The 20,950-nt window shown below is 44.8% G+C and overlaps 1 long non-coding RNA gene across 2 annotated transcripts; it reads left to right on the forward strand.

The window, feature by feature from the left end:
• Window positions 1–219: 219 nt before the first annotated feature.
• LOC144717992 (uncharacterized) lies at window positions 220–16,721 on the forward strand. Of its 2 annotated transcripts, XR_013585168.1 has the most exons (5): window positions 220–2,350; window positions 3,363–3,452; window positions 6,968–7,045; window positions 12,360–13,179; window positions 16,046–16,721. It is a non-coding gene; the product is annotated as an uncharacterized LOC144717992 (long non-coding RNA). The 2 variants fall into 2 exon arrangements; XR_013585169.1 differs by lacking the exons at window positions 12,360–13,179; window positions 16,046–16,721 and adding an exon at window positions 8,692–8,861 and having other exon boundaries at window positions 229–2,350.
• The last annotated feature ends 4,229 nt before the right edge of the window (window positions 16,722–20,950 follow it).

Consider the following 20,950-nt stretch of genomic DNA (forward strand, 5'->3'; position numbering starts at 1 on the left):
TAAAGTTTTGACTTGACTGCAGGTATTCATATTCTTGGTTCTTTCGGTAAAGTCACATAAATAGAAAAAAAATAGATTTTTAAAAAATCAAAAATAAAACAAAAATAAGATAAATTGAAAATAATAAAAGCAATTTATTATATTTATTTTATTTTAATTAATTAAAATGTGTATTTTATAAATATATATATTATGTGACTTTACCGAAAGAACCAAGAATATGAATATTCGTTTAAAGTATTTGGCTGCTATAATTTACACGTGATGTTGAGCCACTTCGTTCAGCTATCATTGGTACCAAGTCGCTTCTGCAAAAGAGATGTTTAGCTCTGTGGACCTTACATGGTAAAATGAAAATCGTTGAGATTTTAGTATAGTTTTCTCTCTCCTTCCCGAGCACAACAAGCAGGTGCAGGGGGAGGAGCATTCTCCACTAAGTGGTGGTGACTACACCACGGCACTTGTGCCAGGATATGTGCACCACAGATATCCATCACATAGAGGACCCATAGAGTCATCACACGTAGACCTATACACTCACCACGCACAGATCCTCAGACTTGCACAGAGAACCATAGACTCACCACAGAGACCCATAGACTCATCAGACAGAGAACCACAGACTCAAACAGATCCACAGACTCGCACGGAGCCCTATAGACTCACCACACAGAGAGACACATCGACTCACCAGACAGATACCCATAGACTCAATCGTACCCATACTCGCACAGAGACCCACAGACTCGCCACAGACCCATATAATCACCACACAGAGACCCATAGACTTACACAAAGGCGCATAGACTCACCCCACAGAGACCCAAAGACTCGCAGAGAGATCCATGTACTCGCACAGATACCTATAGACTCACAGAGAACCACCGACTCAAACAGACTCGCACAGAGCCCTATAGACTCACAAAACAGAGACACATAAACTTACCACACAGAGATACAGACTTGTAGTGGGTTCCACGGAGACTGGAGACGTCTTTTAGAGGCAACACGGTTTATTCTAAACCACAATACAGAACTCCCTTAACTCCCACTATCTAGACAGGTACAGCCTCCGGTCTAGTGTGCCCTCGCACTGGGTAATCTGGCTTTCAGCCCTCCGGCTATCTGTGCTCTAGGGGAGGCTAACTGACCCAACCCAGCCAAGGTACGGGTCCCGACCACTGGTTCAAGCTCGGCCCGGCGCTTACAAGGACGTCGGGCTCGAGGTCCCAGGGTCCTAGCTAGGGAGGCTACTCTGACCTGACCCAGCCAAGGTACAGGTCCTGACCACTGGTCCGTGCTCGGCCCCCGGCCCTTACAAGGACGTCGGGTCCCAGGGTCCTAGCCTAGCTGGTCTTCGGGCTTTGTATTCGTAGCACTGCCTCGAGCCGACCGGAGAGCCACCTTTTATACTCGTCCCGGGGACTCCTCCGCCCCCGGTACCACCCCCTTTATGGAATCTTCCAGAGGATCCTGGAACGGCTCCCCCAGCCCCTCACCTGGGGTAGGGGAGGGGAACCCAGCCTCACTATGGTCCGGCTCTCTCTCTGTCCCCTTATACAGGCTGTAACTTTCTACAGAACTCTGGCCATAACTGCAGTTAAGTGGACATAGGCGGTGTGCATACGCGTTTCCAAGCTACAGACTCACCTCACAGAGACCCACGGACTCTCACAGAGACCCATATACTCACCACACAGATCTATCTACTCACAGAGAGACCCAAGGGCTCGCATGTGAATGTGTGGCGATTTAGTTGAAGGTGGAGGGAGTTACCAGCCCCTCACACCCATCCAGAACTCCCTGTGGCCAATGTGGTGGCTGCAAGGCGACGTGAGGTTCACAGCTGGTCAGGGTTGGCGCCCCCCCCCCCCCAAATGGCATTGCTCACAACCACGGCTGCATTATCGACCGTCACCATTCGCCAATAAGTGACAGTGACATCACCACGGCGCCTGTGCCAGGCCAGGTGCTCTTTGAAGCCACGTGAAGTGTCGAAGGCTCGCTGACCGGAGGTCCTGGAACAGACCCAGATGCCATGGGTTGGTTCACTGAGATGACTGGCAGATGCACCACCTGTACCCCGTACTGTGCCAAATTGCTGCATATTTATCATCCAGTGTTCCGCTCGTTGTTGTGAGCTTCGCTCCTCCGTTATTGTTGGAGGGCGACTGTCTCCAACTGCCCAGTAGAAGCGTCTTTCACGAGCCTACCCCGCAGAGGCCGATCCCAACACCGCTGGTACCAGTCGTCGGCAAAGCCCACTCGGCTCCACATCCTCCCGTACCGCATCAATCCACCTCCATTCCAGCCCATGCCGTGCCCATTCCCGCCCTGCACATTTAGAAACGTGAGTATTTTGAGTATTTGGCTGCTATAAATTTCCATGTGATAAGCCACTTCGTTAGGCTATCATTTGTGGCCAGGTCGGTTCTGTTAAAGAGCTCTGGTAGAATAAAAAATGGTTTCATTTATAGTCTACATAAGATTGACTTCCCAGGAAGTAACACTCATTGTATAAACCCCAGAGGAATGATGTTTTGAGTCACCCAAACCAGAATGTGAATTGATGTACAGTAAAACCTTGGATTGCGAGTAACTTGGTCTGCGAGTGTTTTGCAAGACAAGCAATTTTTTTGTTATAAATTTTTACTTGATTAACGAGCGAAGTTTTGCAATACGAGTAGTACGTATACGTTTTGTCAGCCGAGTGTCAGGTGATCACAACTGAGCCGATGGTTCTCTCTCTCTCTTGCTGCGGGATTGTGGGTAATTGTCTCCCATGCACGGTCTCAGTCGGCGTGCCTCACTCGTATAGTCAACATCCATGCGAGCATATACTGTTTACAATAGTGTTGTGACCACGTGTGTGTGCGTAAAGCATTTTTTTATTTTGTGGCCAAGTGTCGTGACTGTTCTTTAGTAACTGTACTGCAAATGAAAGTCGTCCTACACAATAACCCTCCTCCTATCCTCTCTCTCATCTCCCTCACACCAGCCACGATTAAATGTAATTTATTAATTTGATTACTTTATATTAGATTTAAATAAAACAATTTTTTAAAGGTATTTTGTATTAATCATTTTTATATGAATACAGTATTTTTGGGATGTGGAACGAATCATCTAAGTTTCCATTATTTCTTATGGGGAAATTCGCTTTGATATACGGGTGCTTTGGATTAGAAACACGTTTCCGGAACGAATTATGCTCGCAATCCAAGGTTTTACTGGATTTGTATTTTCAAGCTAGGTTCTCGGCCACGGACCACCTGGGCAAATATGACGTAGTTTACTTTGCATATGAATTATTACTTGGGGTTTGTTGACGTTTTCATTGACAGGTCTATTGTGTTATACAGGGGCTCAGGCTTGTTGGGGCAGCAGCTGGCTGAAATGCACCTTCACAACAGGAAGATTGGAGAGGCTTCACAAGGAAGAGAAAACTATCGGTATTGAATCATGAAAATGTAAAAAAGATGTAGAAAACTAAGCCCACAGATCCAACCCTAGCATCATGTCAACTATGTATTATGTTGAAATTATTTCGCACTGAGAGTAGGCATGCTAATTGGATGTAATGAATGTGTGTAAACAGGCGATTTGTGTGTAAACAAACACATTTCATACAGCTGTTTATTAATCGTAAAAATCAAGCGATTGAGCTCGTGAATGAGATAGACACATGCTATCATTATTTCATACATGAACACAACCAGCCAGTCAGCGGTCGTGATTTTCCACACCTAATCACAATAATCTCTTTGTTTTAGCCATCTTTGTGATGAAGGGAACTGTATTGTTCATGTGTGTTCAATGTACTTTTCAGAATATGAATTATGTTGGATAGTATATAATTATAGCTATTAAAATTATCTGTATTTAAGTCCATCAAGGCAAACTCTTCTGCAAAGGAGACCAGAGCATTCAACATTGCGTTCCATTATATTTTTGCTAATCGCAATATGTTCAGGAGATAAATGCCAATGTCATGGTCTGCTAGCCACAAGAATGCTTTAGGAGATAGTTCATGTAGTTTTGCTATTCACTCATTAAAGGGCAATAGAGTAAATGCTAAAAGAAATGTTTTCAGCTAATTTTTTATATACGTTAGATTCTTGAATTTCTCCCAACAGGTAAGGGCTCTTGGCAGGAGGATGTGGAGTATGTGGCTTTCATACGGGTACATGCTGTGGTTAGATCCAACATGTGATCTCTGCTGCAAAGTCATGAAACTGGTTGTAGCCCATTGAAATTTTAATATACCTGTTTAACACATAGGCTTTCACGACCAATATCATCCATAATATCGTTTTTTTTGGGTTAGATTGTGTAAATATAAATGTGTCGTTAAACCCGCCACCACCGACACAGCCAATTAGTAAGGTTTGTCGCATTAACAGAACATTCCAATTCGTGAAGGACTCACAAGTAACGTCATCACATCTATCCCTCCAAGGAATGAAACAGGAGGATTCCTCTACGAATTTGGCTGTCCACCTAATGATGATAGTCGTAATTACTGGCGAAACGTCGTACTCAGATTGTAAATGTTGTGGATTTTCTCTCCACCACTTCGGTGTGCTGTACTTGTAACGGATTGGCATGTTCCGTTTACGTGACAACCTTACTAATTGGCTGTTAGGTGGTGGTGAGTTTTGATGGCCTATTATAAATGTAATATACCCTTTTGTTGAAGGACAGCCTAGGTGACCAAAGTTTTATAGGAACAGCAATAATTTTTATTTCATTAAGTTAGTTTTATCATGGAGCGGTGAAATCAGCTGCTGTTCACATGTCAGTTGAATTATTATTACATCGTAGAAATATGAGAGTCCTTCGTGTAATAGCCTATTAACCACTGATGATGGTAACATTGATTTAAGGTTACATTTTAAGAAGAACTAGATTGGCGTACATTTTATCTTGCATAAGTACACACATTTATAAACAATGTATTTGATAAAAAATTTCATATATTATCTTCCATTGCACACAGTTGTACCATTGATAACTAGGCACACCGTTACAACTGACATCACCAGATGTCACTCAATTTCCCTCAGAGATCGATCTTGCATAACTAGTGTTCACATAATCAGTTATGTTTTCGCTAATTACCATTTACACCCCGAGCCGGGTTTGACAGACTTATATGAATGTATTTTGAACTTTCTTTACACCGTACATAGCCAACCGTGCTAAGCGGAGGTGTGGGAATTAAGCACAGAACCTATCGTTAGGATCAATGCTGTTGTGATTTTTATTTATGAGGATATCAATTGGTGGCTGAAATGAGATGTTCAAAGACTACAGCATGATAATCGGTACATAACATGAGTGTCGAATTATGTCTTAAGAATTACCCAGCCATTTGTACGTAAAATTCAATGTCGCTGGGTGACATCTTAAGTCATCTTCTTGGTTCTTTCAGTAAAGTCACGTAGAAGGGAAATAATAAAATAATAAAAATAAAACATGATAAAATAATTCTCACGACGTTTCGATCACAACACAAGCAGCCGTTCTCAGGTGAAGACCAGGTCTGTCGGGGAAACAGCGTCTGAATGAAACACCACCACGCTTGGAGCGTATATTTAAGCTGGGTTGGAAGGGGGGAAGGGCGCCTTGACAAAATAATTTGCATATCAAGAGGAATTTAGCATATGTATGGGAAATGCAGGTATGTGATTAGTACTACTTGTGAAATGCGTAGGAGGTGGGCGGGGTGTTTTCAAAGTCATATTATGCCCGTGCATTATGCAGGATTAGCAGCATCAAAGGGAGGGGATAGGGGTAGCATTAATAAAGGGAAGGAATGTTAATAGTATGTAGCTGCAGTAACTAAACAACCACGTAAAAAAAACTAAAGTATAAACTACATAGTATCATCAGTATACTAAATATACTCTCCAATAAGCTAAGCTACTAACAGTAAGTAATACATTACAATTTTATGTCGCAAAAAATATAATATGCTTCGAGCTAAACTTTTTTCCCTTACATCACACGGGTCTACCCCGTACTATATGCTGCCATAGACAAACCCAACATTAAATTATATACTGTATTACTATACACAACCCTATACCTTAGAATAATACATAGTGTAATATTACACTATGTATTATTCTATCCACCCTTAAGTCAGTGCTCTTCATTGCAAGGCCTGCGGGCCGCTGGCGGTCCCTGGTGTCCTTTGTACTGTGGCCCCTGACGTGCAGCCCCCGACAATACACACATGTGTAATAATGGTCGTTGAAGCGACTTCTGGAATCCGGTCTTTTTTCACTTTTAATTACAGCATTCCTTCACGCTGCTGACAGGCAGCGTGAGAGGGATAGAGAGAGACACGCGCGCAGCCACGTGGAAACTTGGACCTCGCGTGGCCTCCTCCTCTGTTCGTTCCAGTTCTGACCACGTGTTGTTCGTCTCCACCCCTATTTGATACCCGGGTCACGTGGTACGTTTCCACCAATCCTGGTTAGCCTCTATGGAATCATCCAGACTCCTTCGTAGGCTCCCGGGACCACGCCCCGGACTCGTCTTCCCATTGGCTGTGGCTAAAGCCAGCAGAACCAAACCTCTACAAACAGCTGTCACCTTTCCATTACGTCAGGGCCACGCCCCTAGGCTTCCCCCCATTGGCTATGGACCAGGACCGGCAGAGCCAATAATCGTGACGAGTTGTAATCCGTCAACGACCCGGATATAACCTCGCATTACACATGTGAAAACACCCCATCATGCTGTCAAACCCAATGGTTTCAAATATGAGGTGGCTCTTTCACTGATAATGTCTTATTTGCGAAAGTGGCCCCCCTCCGAAAATTAGTGAATAACACTGTTTTAGGTCAAGAATTGGCCAAATAAATTAGGTATTATATGCTTATGTTTTTAAATGTTCGTAATAAAACTATATTTATGCCACCAGCTGAATGAGTGGGTGACGTTCTTCTCACGGCAGCTACTGCAGCTTCAGCTGGACATGATAGAGACGGACTATGGTGAACGGGAGACCCGCGAGCTACGGTCCCGGTTTCAGGTTCGTAAGCCGTTTCACTCTCGCCCTTAATACATGCAGCAGTGTAGAGCATCATGTGCACAGCCATATGGGAAACCCATTTTATCGCAATGGGTTTTCGAGGTGGCTTTAAAGGTAAAGTGGTGTTTCACATGCAGGCTTTCGCGACCAATATTATTCATGATAAAGTTTTTTTTGGGTTAGATCGCGTAAGCGTAAATGCGTCGTACACCCATATCCACCCAACACAGCCAATTAGTAATGTTTCTGACATGAACAGAACGTGCCATTTATGTTATTACTTCGGCACTCTAGTGTGTTAGAGAGCAAACGCAGAACATTTAGAAACGAGTACGACCTTTCGCTGGTGATTACAACCAGCATCATCAAGCAATTGCCAGAAGTGTTCTGGCTTCATACAAACTGTGATGTTTCCCAGCAAATATAGCTCTTTTGCCAAGGTTTGCACATGAATACTACGTGAAGTTATGTTTCTAAACGATTTGTGGTGTTAAGTTTCACGTGTAAAGCCAATTTTTGTTTCAAAAAAACAATGTTTTTTCTTTTCATTATTACTTATGGAATAAATTGAAGGCTGCATGTAACTTTTGTTGAATTTGACTTTTGTACCAAAGTAGTGCAAAGTCATAGTCGCATGTTCGAATTCCTTCGGATGAACCCACAGATTTGGCTGGCATAAGAATGTCTTGAAATTACATGGCTTGCTTCAAACGCAGAATATAGTTTTATCCTTCGATGCTGATTTAACATTGAGGTACCTTTATAGTTAGATGTTTAATAGAGGTGCATTCGGAGCAGTCTGCATCTTCACGTGTACCACATTCACTGTGAGATAGGGTCTTCAGTGCCAAAAAGCCTGCAAACGGCTTCTTACAGCCTTGTCTGCACTACTATCTTTCCACGAGCTTTACAGTTAAGTTTTTTCATTCATAGTCGTACAGCACAGACAGTCCTCAACTTCCGAAAACCCCACTTACAAATATCCACACTTCCAGCGCCCATGAGAAGTTATTTGAAACATCAAATTACAACGCGAACTCGCACTTACCAATTAAACCGCGGAAGAATTTTGTTCAGCGTAGCGAGCCTTGGCGAGATATAAGCGAATCAGCCTCACGCTGGGAGGCTGTCCATCCGAACCCGGCAACTGGAGTTGGATTCCCACTCATGGTCACCAACACCATCAGTGAAGATTATCCGAACCGGTCCTGGGCCTCCCCGAACTCGACTCGGCGGCTTCAAATGAGTACTTGGTGCGTTGTGTAAACATCGCCACTGGGGGAGACAAAGACGGCCAAGCGTAGTGATGTCCACCCACCACCGTCTCGTGTGCCGTTCCGGTCTTCATAGATGCTGCTCGCTAATGTGAAGGCGATACGCAGGATCAGATGAATAAAAAAAATATTAGATTTTTATATACAGTATTTAAGTGATTTGTTTACATTTCTATGAACACTCCTATGGTAATATTTTGTATTGTTTTTATAACGTTCTGACCAGCCCTTACTGGATAACTGTGAAAATAAATCTCAATAGCTCATAGGATTCCTCCTCCAGTATATAAATAAATATTCATATTGTGGACGTGGGGCTTTAACCCTGGGGTGAGCTTGGCCTGACACGTGGGGGCGTGGCTTGACCGACAGTGGGCGGCGCATGGTCGTGGGGCGTGGCCTAACCCGAAAGTTTGAGGGGCCGCGCAATAACAAAGGGGGCTTGGCGTCGCACCCTGAGTGACATCTGAGCTGACCAATCACAGAGGAGACCGCGAACGCCGGACTACAAGCCAGAGAAGCGCGCTCCTTTAAAGTTAACAACAACATTAAAGTTAACAACAACATTGTTAAATGTAAGTAGCGCCTCTCTATTATTGTTTTATTTGTTTAATACATCACTTGTGGTGCCATGAGTCGAGTCATATGATACAATTACCTTGCTAGACATGGCTAAGCTTTTAATAAGGGGCGCCGCGGTGGCGAGATGTTAACTACCTCGCCTGGCCTACAGGAGCGTGTAGGTTCCATCCCGATCCTGACGCCTGCTCTATATTTGTATATTTTTTTCCCCGTGGTCACATAGATTTTCTCTTGGTCCTTTGGTTTTCCCCTCCACATTTAGAAACGTGAGTTTAGAGTTTTTGGTTGCCATAAATGTCCACATGATAAGCCACTTCGTTGAGCTATCACTTGTGTCCAGGTCGCTTCTTATAAAAGCTATACAGCTCAAGTGGGCCTTACCTGGTATAATAAAAATAGTTTATAGTTTAGTTTATAGTTCATAAGAACTCGTGGCCAAGGGTCAGTGTCTACTTCAAATATTGTTCAGGCTCTCGAGACCTCCAGAGTTATTCGTGATGTTTTACATTTGGTTAGTTTTGAGCATAATCGCAACCTTATATAATTATTACGTGATACACACACTGAATATACGCACATAAGCATCGTGTACACGTGTGCCGTGTCCTCTATTGTCTACATAGACGGCTTGTGCTAACGAGAGAACGGTCATGACGTACAATGTTGTGACATGTATCATCCATTTGTCGATCCAGCGTTTTGATAGAGGCCTCCCCCACACCATGTCGTTCGTGGGAGTTGTTTAACCATACTTCGCCATGCTGGTCAATGCGGATTTGTGAAGTGAGGAGGCCCAGAAACTATATGCAGATACGAGTTGGCCTGTGCTTGCAACTGCGGCATTACATTCTCATTTTAAAATAAATTACACATCTTCAAGTATAGTTTAATACTCTTGGATCTTTCGTTAAAGTCACGTAGAAGGGAAATAATAAAATTATAAAAAAATAAAACAATACAATTCTCACGACGTTTCGGCCACAAGACAAGCAGCCGTCCTCACAGCTGCTTGTGTTGTTTGTGTTGTGGCCGAAACGTGAGCATTTTATTATGTTTTATTTTTATTATTTCCCTTCTACGTTACTTTACCGAAAGATCCAAGAACATGAATCCCTGCAGTCACGAAAGCTTTATATCGAAAGAAAACAACTTGATTTGAATGCTTTGTTGAGCAGGGAATGCTTTATTGAGTTCGTGGGTTGAATCTATCTGTGCGGAGTTGTGTTATTTCCCCATATGAGGTGGGGTCTCTCTGGGTTCCACTCACACAAACATATCAATGCAATGGGACCTTTCTGAAAAAGCTGTATTTAGACTCAATGAGGCTTTCCTGGGTAACTAGTTAATATTGTAATAATTAGCATGAGAGATAATGAAGTTCACTTATGAGTGCCATTAACAGCATTCTTTGGTTATTTCGATAAGTCACGTAGATAGAAAAAATATAATAATACAGGGTGACCCAAAAAAAAACGGGCCCCAACTCTAATTAGGCCCCGTTTCTTAGTGTTTTGTCCGAATGAAATGAAACTTTGGTCATAACTAGTTTATTATATTCAAAACATCAAATCAAAACACTAGGGTCTTTGGCCTTTTTTTCTCCGTTCTACAGCATGTGCTCTAGATGGCCTCCATTTAGCTCCGTGCATTTCTTGAGGCGCAGCACGAAGTTGTCCATGACGTTCTTACAGACTGAATTGGTAATGGCTCTCATCTCCTCCCTGATGGTTTCCTTGAGTTCCGTGATGGTTCTGGGTTTCCCTGCGTAGACTCTGTCCTTAAAATAGCCCCAAAGAAAAAAATCTGGGGGGCTTAGGTCCGGGCTATGGGGTGCCCACTCAAAATCAGTCTTGAGACTGATCACTCGGCCTCCGAAGTTCTCTTTCAGCCAATCTCGGGACAGGTTTGAGGTGTGAGAACTTGCTCCGTCTTGCTGGAACCAGAACTTGCTCATGAGCGACGGGTAGAGGGTCTGGAGCTCACTCTTGAAGGTTTTGAGGACCTCCACATACCGCTCCTTGGTGACTGTCACTGCTGCGCCAGATTCTTCGATGAAGATTGGTCCGATGATGCCTCTGGCCGAGATTGCAGCCCACACCGTGCACTTAGGAGAGTGCAAGGGCTTGGTGGCTACTTCATTGGGTCTGGAGGACCCCCAGAAGACATTTGTCTTGGAGTTCGCCTTTCCGTCAAGATGGAAGTGGGCTTCATCTGAGGTCCAAAGGAGGTTAAGGAAACTTGGTGTCTCCTCGATCTTCTCGAGCATCTTGACTGCCATAGCGCTCCTCTGCTTCTTGTCTGAGGCTGTAAGGGTCTGCAGCGTCTGTATTTTGTATGGGTAAGCCCTGATATCGTTCACCAGCACTCTCCTGCAAGTCTCACGGGACATACCGAGGGACTGACTTCGCTTACGCACAGAGCGTTTCGGACTCTGCTGGAGAGACTCTCTCACACTTTCGACCAGCTCGGCTGTTCGCTTCTTGGGACGTCCCGAGTGGCTTGGACGGTTCTCACTGGCAGCGTTGAGGTTCTCCACGGTCCCATACTTCTCGAAGTGGGCCACCCAGTTCTGAATTCTGCTTTTGGATGGAGCCTTTTCACATTCGAACTGACGCATGAAACTGTCCTGGGTTTTCTTAAACGAGCCTGTCTTGTAGTAAAATTTAACACAGTGTATTCTTTGTCCCAGCTCCCACTGGGGTCTTGGTGTACTCACGGTCGTTGATTCTGCCATGTCCTGTAAAATAAGGGCAATCGGTGAATAAATAAAGGAGATATCACATAAAGTGTACACGGGGCCCGTTTTTTTGGGTCACCCTGTAAAAGTAAAAAAATTAAACTACGACGTTTCAATCACAAGCGATCGTCTTTTTTTTTCCTGAAGACGATCGCTTGTGTTGTGATCATAACGTCATAGTTTATATTTTTTATTTTATTTACTTTTATTATTATTTTTCGATCTACGTGACTTTTCCGAAAGAACCAAAGAATATGAATTCCTGCAGTCACGAAAGTTTTAAGCCATTAATAGTACTATATTTTAATGAAGACTATTTTAGTTGGTTGTTTGGAAAAAAGTGTCCATTCTCAAAACTTTTTGACGGGCCCTCATACAGAAATGATATTACAATCTTATATGGAGATTGCGAGTCAGAGTGTTGTGAATAGTGGACTGAACGTATGGTGCCATCATTATCTTGTTGTTGTGTAAAAACATAAAGGCCTATTTGGTGGGTAACATTATGAAAATGGAGGAAGTTAGTCATTGTTGTTAAGAAACAAAATCCAATATGGGTGGATCAGAGGAGTAAAATCGTAGATGATAGGAACTGCAATATTGTGGAGTTCTGGTATAATGAGTTGTAGTATATATGAATCTTATGTCACCTTATGGTATGCTTTTGTGAGTACACATATGACATGGGTGTAATGCGCGTGACCTTTGTCTTTTGTTTCAGATGTGTGAGAGCAACTCCGCTGCGAGTCATGGTGCTGGGAGAATTGCCTTTACCATCGATGGCACTTCACCAGCATACGTCTCAAGCCCACCTCAATCCGATAGAGTTACTAGAGTGAAAAAACTAATCTCTTGTGATGTCTGTGGGAAAACATTCCAACTGGCATGGTGCCTAGATTCCCAAATTAGAAAGCACAAGAAGACCCGTGACCAATGGTGCGGCATCTGCGGACAATGCTTTGATCAGCCAGGCAAATTCACAAGGCATATGGAGACCCACGAAAAGAACTACATGATAAAGGGTGCACCAGGTTTGGTGAATAACCGCAGTTTTGCCAATGCGGTGTTGAATCCACCGTCGCCCTATGAGATGTGCTCAGTCTGCGGATTTGTGTGTCATATTGAAATCCTGAAAACTCACAAAAGTCTTCACGCACAGTTCTTGTACAGACCGAAGCCTGAACATGATTACGCTTCGACAGAAGATAGCGGCGTTAAGATAAATTACGTGAAATTCAATTTTCTTGAATGCTTTGGCCTAGTTCCACGTCAAGAAACTGCTTCACAAGTCAGTGAGAATAAACCATACGCTGCTCTCGATCCTATTACGAGCATGAAAGTGTTGATTGCCTTGCAACAGAAGAAGGAAAAGCGAAGTGGACCTAAGTCTGTTAAAAGTAAAAAGACCACCACCAGCGGAAACAATTGCAGCAGTAGCAACAGCCAGAATTCGGACATCAAGAGGATGAACTGCACGGAAGCAGGAGGCTGCGTTGAGAAGAGCATCCCCAAGGTGGATGAACCCAACCTGGAATCTTTGGGTACGTAATGCACACTACATTTCATTTGGATGTAATTGATAGTTTCACAAATTAAGTAATGAATGCATATGTTGACCATATTTGTATGCCTGTGCTGAGGAGTCTAGAGATGTGATGTGGTGCTGCTAGGATGTTGTGTTAAAATCTGGGTTTCAGCCACTTAGCCATGATTAAACTGGCTTCTCATTAATGGTCTCATTCCAGTTACCAAACACTTCCAGCAAACACTTCTGATGTCGCGTGTCATGTAGGAAATTGCAATAACCTCCTAGTGAATAAAAAACGGTCACGAAGGGATGTCATGAGTAGTGCAATGATATCTCCTTCCACGAGCTGTTCTCTTACATGAGGTGGTTCACTGCTGTGTGAGAGTTGCACAGGGATACTTCATCTCATGACATGGTGCCAATAGCACCATTGGAATAGAACTGAACAAAATACATTGTTTGCCAAATTCCAAAAAGTATCTGTTAATTTTAGATTTGAAGCTTTCGTGACTGCAAGGATTCATATTCTTAGGTTTTTTCGGTAAAGTCACGTAGGTAAAACATTAAAATTAATAAAAGTAAAATAAAATAAAAATCACGACGTTTCGGAGGCAACACAAGCTTCCGTCTTCAGGTGGAACCGTCACAGCCACGACAGCTGTATCAAGTAAATGAGAGATTGCAGGAGCTACCACTCCGTTTATATAATGGTTGGAGAGGGGGGGAAGGGCCAAGTACAGCACACTTTTTATTCATATGGTAAGGTGAGGCTTAAGAGGGTGAGCCTTTGTTATGGAGAGGTACGGTTTGTGACTCAACCTGGCCTACCTAACAATAGTGTGAAAAGGAGAAAACAACTAAACATGGTAAAACAAGCCTGGCTGTCTATCAATAACCTGTAATAGTTGTCTGTCAAATAAGATTGGCCAAATAAGTGTAGTTAAATCTTTTTTGCATGGTTAATCACATCTTTCCAATGATTACTCAGTTTGTAACCATCATCACGGTTGAAATTATGTCTGTGTTTGTATATTTGTATGGCTTCGTGTACAAACCATTGATGGTAGCCAGGAGGTTTGCAGAGAACCTTGGTCTCGGAAAAGACAATTTCATGAGAGCCCACCGAGTTGTAGCAATGATCGGCAACGGCCGAAGAATCAGTTCTGCCGTGTTTCAGATCTGACTTGTGCTCGCGGACACGATCAGAAACATGACGTTTCGTTTCTCCAATGTAGCAATCACCACAAATGCAACTCAATTTGTAGACTCCAGGATACTGTAAGTCAGGAACGACATCCTTCACAGATGGAATCAGATCACGGATTTTATGCACTGTACTGAATCGGACTTGGATCTTATGTTTGTGAATTTTGGAGATCTTTTTGGTCACGTCTGCTATGTATGGTAACGTGATAGTTTTGGTCGGAGTTTCATGTGGCTGTTTCTGTGTGGTGGGAGAAACAGCTTGGCGGATAGTGCGGTCAGAGTATCCGTTCATCCTGAGGGCCCGATGTACATGTCTTAATTCACCGGCCAGGTGGTGTCAGAAATGTCATGGGCTCTGTGGTATAGCGTTTTGATAAGATAATTCTTTTGAGATGGATGGTGGTGGGAATCCGGTTTCAAGTAGGAATCTGTGTGGGTGGCTTTCCTGTAGACAGAATGTCCCAAGGATCTGTCAGGCCTCCTCTGCATCAGAACTGATTCTTCGGCCGTTGCCGATCATTGCTATAACTCGGTGGGCTCTCATGAAATTGTCTTTTCCGAGACCAAGGTTCTCTGCAAACGAAGCCATACAAATATACAAACACAGACATAATTTCAACCGTGATGATGGTTACAAACCGAGTAATCATTGGAAAGATGTGATTAACCATGCAAAAAAGATTTAACTACACTTATTTGGCCAATCTTATTTTGACAGACAACTATTACAGGTTATTGATAGACAGCCAGGCTTGTTTTACCATGTTTAGTTGTTTTCTCCTTTTCACACTATTGTTAGGTAGGCCAGGTTGAGTCACAAACCGTACCTCTCCATAACAAAGGCTCACCCTCTTAAGCCTCACCTTACCATATGAATAAAAAGTGTGCTGTACTTGGCCCTTCCCCCCCTCTCCAACCATTATATAAACGGAGTGGTAGCTCCTGCAATCTCTCATTTACTTGATACAGCTGTCGTGGCTGTGACGGTTCCACCTGAAGACGGAAGCTTGTGTTGCCTCCGAAACGTCGTGATTTTTATTTTATTTTACTTTTATTAATTTTAATGTTTTACCTACGTGACTTTACTGAAAAAACCTAAGAATATGAATCTGTTAATTTCTTAACCGGGGTCATTTTTTATAACCAAGTGGGTCAATTTAGGCAACATTGTTAAATGTATAGACCGAGTCATTTGCATAATTGGAACTTCCTCTTCATTGTACTAACACCTAACATCCATGCACATTTACTCGTTCTATTACAGGTCATTATTGCGTAATTAATGAGCTGTAAAAGAATCATCTGACTCAACCACCTCAATGTCAAATTACAGTTGTTGCTTTGCATCAACATCAGCCATACAGAAAAGTGCAAAATGTTGGAGCTTCAAAATAAGCCCCAAAAATGTGTTCTTCTGATATTTTCCAGGAAATCAGTATCTTGCTTTTCTGCTATTTGTATTGAACTTCTTTTGCACCATACATAGCCAACCGTGCTAATCGGAGGTATTTGTTTCTGGCCATTTGGCATTTTGGGCCTTTGGGCTTGTGGTCAGCAACCTTGATTATTAAAATGTCCCAGACATAGTGATGCTATGGCATCCACTGCATGGTGATAAATAAATGATGGATTAGCGCATGTGTGTGCTCAATGGTGGGTGTCTTGTGTTCCAGAGGAAAAGCTCTTCCCGTGCAGTGACTGCTCATACGGAGCGACGCAGAAGTCAAAGCTCAAGAGACACATCCTGAGTGTTCACCACCTGCCCTTCGATAGCGCGCTGGACTCCGACTACCCCAAAAAGAGAAGGCGGCTGGTTGGGTGCCGAGACAGCAGCTTAACTCATTTGGAGCGTGCACGATGCACACGTAGAACTCACTGATTATTTATTTCATCCTGAGGCTGAGGTACCATGTGTGGAGCGATGAACTCAAGGTTTTGAGCAGCGGACATTTCCATAATGAAATTCCGTCACGTTCACTGCTGCGAGGTTACATCTATTGCCGTATATTTTTAGATAATTGCTGTATTTTTTTGTATACAATATATTAATAAAATGTCCTAATTTCATAACAAAGGTTAGATCGCGTAAGTATTAATGTGTCGTCACCCTCCACCACCTGACAGCCAATTAGTAAGGAATATGTCACGTAAACAAAACTCCACTTAGTTGCTACTTCAGCCCACCGGTGTTTTGGAGAGTAAATCCATAATTTGAGTACGACGTTTTGCTGGTAATTATATCCAGCATCATCGGGCGATTTGCCAGAATAGTGAAGCCATCCGCCTGCTTCCGGTCTTAAATAGAGAAAGACGATGTCATCACTGAACCCATCAGGTGCAGAAATCAGAGGCGGGGGAGGGCGGTTATTGAAATTATAATTGATTAGTAATAATTTAATTAGTATGTTTTCTCTATAAGTAATGATAAATGGAAGATGTCTTCTTCTTCCACGCGTTTGTTCAACTCACGTGGGGTCCGCCATCCTTGCCACCTTCTCCACACTGCCCCATCCCACGCCATCTCTCCCTCCGCTCCTCGGGCCACCACATTCGACCGCATCACCACATCGCCCCGCCTCTTCTTCTGCCTTCCTCTTGATGCCCTCATCTTACAATTACAATTACTTAATAATACGCTTCCAGACCGCACTAAGCCTGTAGCTGTCAGACTGGTTGAAATAATGAAAATTTTCTCAGTTGCAATGGATTCTTGAATTAGTCTTGGCCAATAATAATTCGTTTTACACAACACCTCATTGTTATGAAAATCATATGAGTGTCCTTGTTGGGAAGCATGTTCTGCAACTTCCGACAGTTATGTTTGAGAGTATTTAATATTTATTTGATGTTCTTTTAGTCTCATGCTAATGTTCCATCCCGTCTGTCCAATATAACATCTGCCACATAAGCAATTAATCCGATACACACCATCTGTTGATAACTTAGGCAATTCATCTTTAGTACAAGATACAATTTTTTGAATTTTGTGTATCGTGCCAAATCTTACTTAGATTTTTTGCTTTTCCAAAACTCGAGCTAATTTGTCAGTTACTCCCACGATATGTGGTATTTTAAAGTTTTAATAACCTGATCACTTTTAGCAGTATTGCTGTTCGATCTTGGTTTAGCATTCAATGCTCTGTTAATTTGAGCATTATTGTAGACATTTAATCTTAGTGCTTATTTGACATGTTTAATTTCTCTCCTCAGACATTCACCATCTGACACTGTTTTAGTCCAATGTATGAGCATCTTGATGAGAAAGGATTTCTGTGCGGGGTGATGATGCGAATCTGCATTCAGATAGGCATCAGTGTGCATTCCCTTTCGGTAAAAGTTTTCCACGTACAGATTCGTTATAGCAGGAGATAAAGGAGAGCCCATTGCTGCACCTTCCTTTTGTTTAAAGAAATTACCTCTCCATAGCAAATAAGTCTGATAGAGGCCACACAGGACGGGGGGGGGGGAGGTTATCGTTGTGTTTGTTGCTGCAAGCAGACAGCGCGCAATGGAGAGCTTGCTCAGAGCGGAGCTGGGCACGGACTCGGCGAGGCCGCTGGGCGCTTCGGCCTGGGGAGGCTGCATCAGCGCCGGGCAGAGCTACGAGACGGGGCGCGAACACGTGTTCACCAAGAGCAACGCCAAGAGCAGGGCACCCTCCTTTCCGCCTCCTCACCTCGCCTCCACCACGCCTCCTCACCACGCCACCTCACCTCCTCACCACGCCACCTCACCTCCTCACCATGCCACCTCACCACGCCACCTCACTTCCTCACCACGCCACCTCACCTCCTCACCACGCCACCTCACCTCCTCACCATGCCACCTCACCACGCCACCTCACTACACCACCTCACCATGCCACCTCACCACGCCACCTCACCTCCTCACCATGCCACCTCACCACGCCACCTCACCACGCCACCTCACCACGCCACCTCACCATGCCACCTCACCACGCCACCTCACCATGCCACCTCACCATGCCACCACACCACGCCACCACGCCACCTCACCACGCCACCTCACCACGCCACCTCACCACGCCACCTCACCACGCCACCTCACCATGCCACTTCACCTCCTCACCATGCCACCTCACCACGCCACTTCACCATGCCACCTCACCACGCCACCTCACCTCCTCACCACGCCACCTCACCTCCTCACCACGCCACCTCACCACGCCACCTCACCACGCCACCTCACCATGCCACCTCATCACGCCACCTCACCTCCTCACCACGTCACCTCACCACGCCACCTCACCACGCCACCTCACCACGCCGCCTCGCCTCCTCACCACGCCACCTCACCACGCCACCTCACCACGCCACCTCACCACGCCACCTCACCTCCTCACCACGCCACCTCACCACGCCACCTTACTTCCTTACCACACCACCTCACCACGCCACCTCACCACGCCACCTCACCACGCCACCTCACCACGCCACCTCACCACGCCACCTCACCACGCCACCTCACCTCCTCACCATGCCACCTCACCTCCTCACCACGCCACCTCACTACGCCACCTCACTTCCTTACCACGCCACCTGACCACGCCACCTCACCACGCCACCTCACCACGCCACCTCACCACGCCACCTCACCACGCCACCTCACCTCCTCACCATGCCACCTCACCTCCTCACCTCGCCACCTCACCACGCCACCTCACCTCAACACGCCACCTCGCCTCCTCACCATGCCACCTCACCTCACCACGCCACCTCACCTCACCACCTCACCTCCTCTACCCTCCTCTTCGCCTCCTCTGCACCGCCTCGCCTCAACCCTCATTCAGACCTATAATTAATGTGTATTTCCATGCAATCCAGTATCACTACTTTTTTCGCTGCGACTACTACTACCACCATGGTGAATGTTTCAGTCAACTTCACCTCGTTGATTCCCCCCTCCACCCACGTTAAGGGACTCGGTCTACCAGACACTTTGACCGCTTCGTCTCATCCACTCCGTGTTCAACCACCGCGCCACACTGCAATTCACAACAGCGCACTCAACTAAACAACTCGGTCACCCACTCATCCAGTCACCCACGCAATCACCCTATCACCCACTCATCCAGTCAACCACTCATCCAGACAACCACTCATCCAGTCACCCATTCAATCACCCACTCATTCAGTCACCCACTCATTCAGTCACCCACTCACCCACTCATTCAGTCACCCACTCATCCACTCATTCAGTCACCCACTCACCCACTCATTCAGTCACCCACTCAGTCACCCTATGACCCACTCATCCAGTCACCCACTCAATCACCCTATCACCCACTCATCTAATCACCCACTCATCCAGTCACCCACTCATCCGGTCACTGAATCAATCACCCTATCTGACACTCCTCCACTCGTTTACTCAAACACTCTCCCATTTACTCACTCACCCACTCACCACCATGCAGGTCACCTTACTCTTTTCAGCTTCATCAGTTTGCACTGCTCCACTCTGGAATCCCCACCGGTTTTCCTGTTTTCCCAAACACTTGCAACAATAAACTTAATCAATTTAAGGAACGCGGTTCTTTTATCTTCATCTAATTACTCATTGGACAGTGATGTATTATTTGTTGTTGCTGGTTGCTTGGCGTTTTGTATTGTGTGGGGTTTGCATTGCTGTCAACCCCTTATCAGTGCCTACTTTATTACAGACCAATTCAGACCTTCTTGGTCACCCCGTGCCCCTGATAAATATCAACGTACATCCAACAAAGTCCCATCACAAGGGTGAAATACACACAAATAGACTTAACAAAAATGTTGCCCGTATTTAAACGGCTGTATGCCGTATGGACCTGAAAACGAATTTCCCCCCAACAGAATACGGGTAAACCGTATGCGTTGACAGCTATGGGTTTGGTTGTGTTTGCGAGTCCAAGTTATAGGACTGCACCCTGGGTTGTGCGTAGTTCTCATTGGTGGGAGATTCCCTTCGCTGTGTTGCACGCCCAGTGGCTGGGGGCTGCCTGGGGCCAGTGACGTGTGAGCCGGTCCTGTTGTATCCTAACCCTTCTTCCAAACTTGATATTTTTATATATTATCATCATTGATATATAATGAATGAAAACACTAAAGCGCAGCAAACTGCAAAACACCAGGTGTTGTAGTAATGAACGGGAGGAGGGCTAAGATGGCAGAATTGCAACCTTGCTTCAGGGATAGATAAGGCCTGAGAAACGGGCATGTCACCCGTGCAAGGGCAGAGACAGTGGGAGAGTCAGCCAGACAGTTAAAGCAAAAAGCCCAACCATCTATGACCTCAGCACATGGGCAAATAATTGGGCAATGAAAGGAGCAGAGGCGCCTTTGTCTGGATCACGGCCACAGAAGGCCGGGGGGGTCATCACTGATTGTGTGTTAGGGATTTCGAGCTAATTGGAACACGTGCACACAGGGAGGAGGAATACGCCTTGTTCTGCTGCAGCGGGAAAAGCCAAGATAAGCCCAGCTCAAGGTTGTGTATACAGGAGAGGGGGCTGATTAACAACCACTGCACGTCTGAACGTGAGGGGGCCTTGTCCTGAAATTAATCACACTCCCAGAGCA

This window comes from Lampetra planeri, chromosome 4 (assembly GCF_965212315.1).
Source record: "Lampetra planeri chromosome 4, kcLamPlan1.2.h2, whole genome shotgun sequence".
NCBI classification, from domain to species: Eukaryota; Metazoa; Chordata; class Hyperoartia; order Petromyzontiformes; family Petromyzontidae; genus Lampetra; species Lampetra planeri.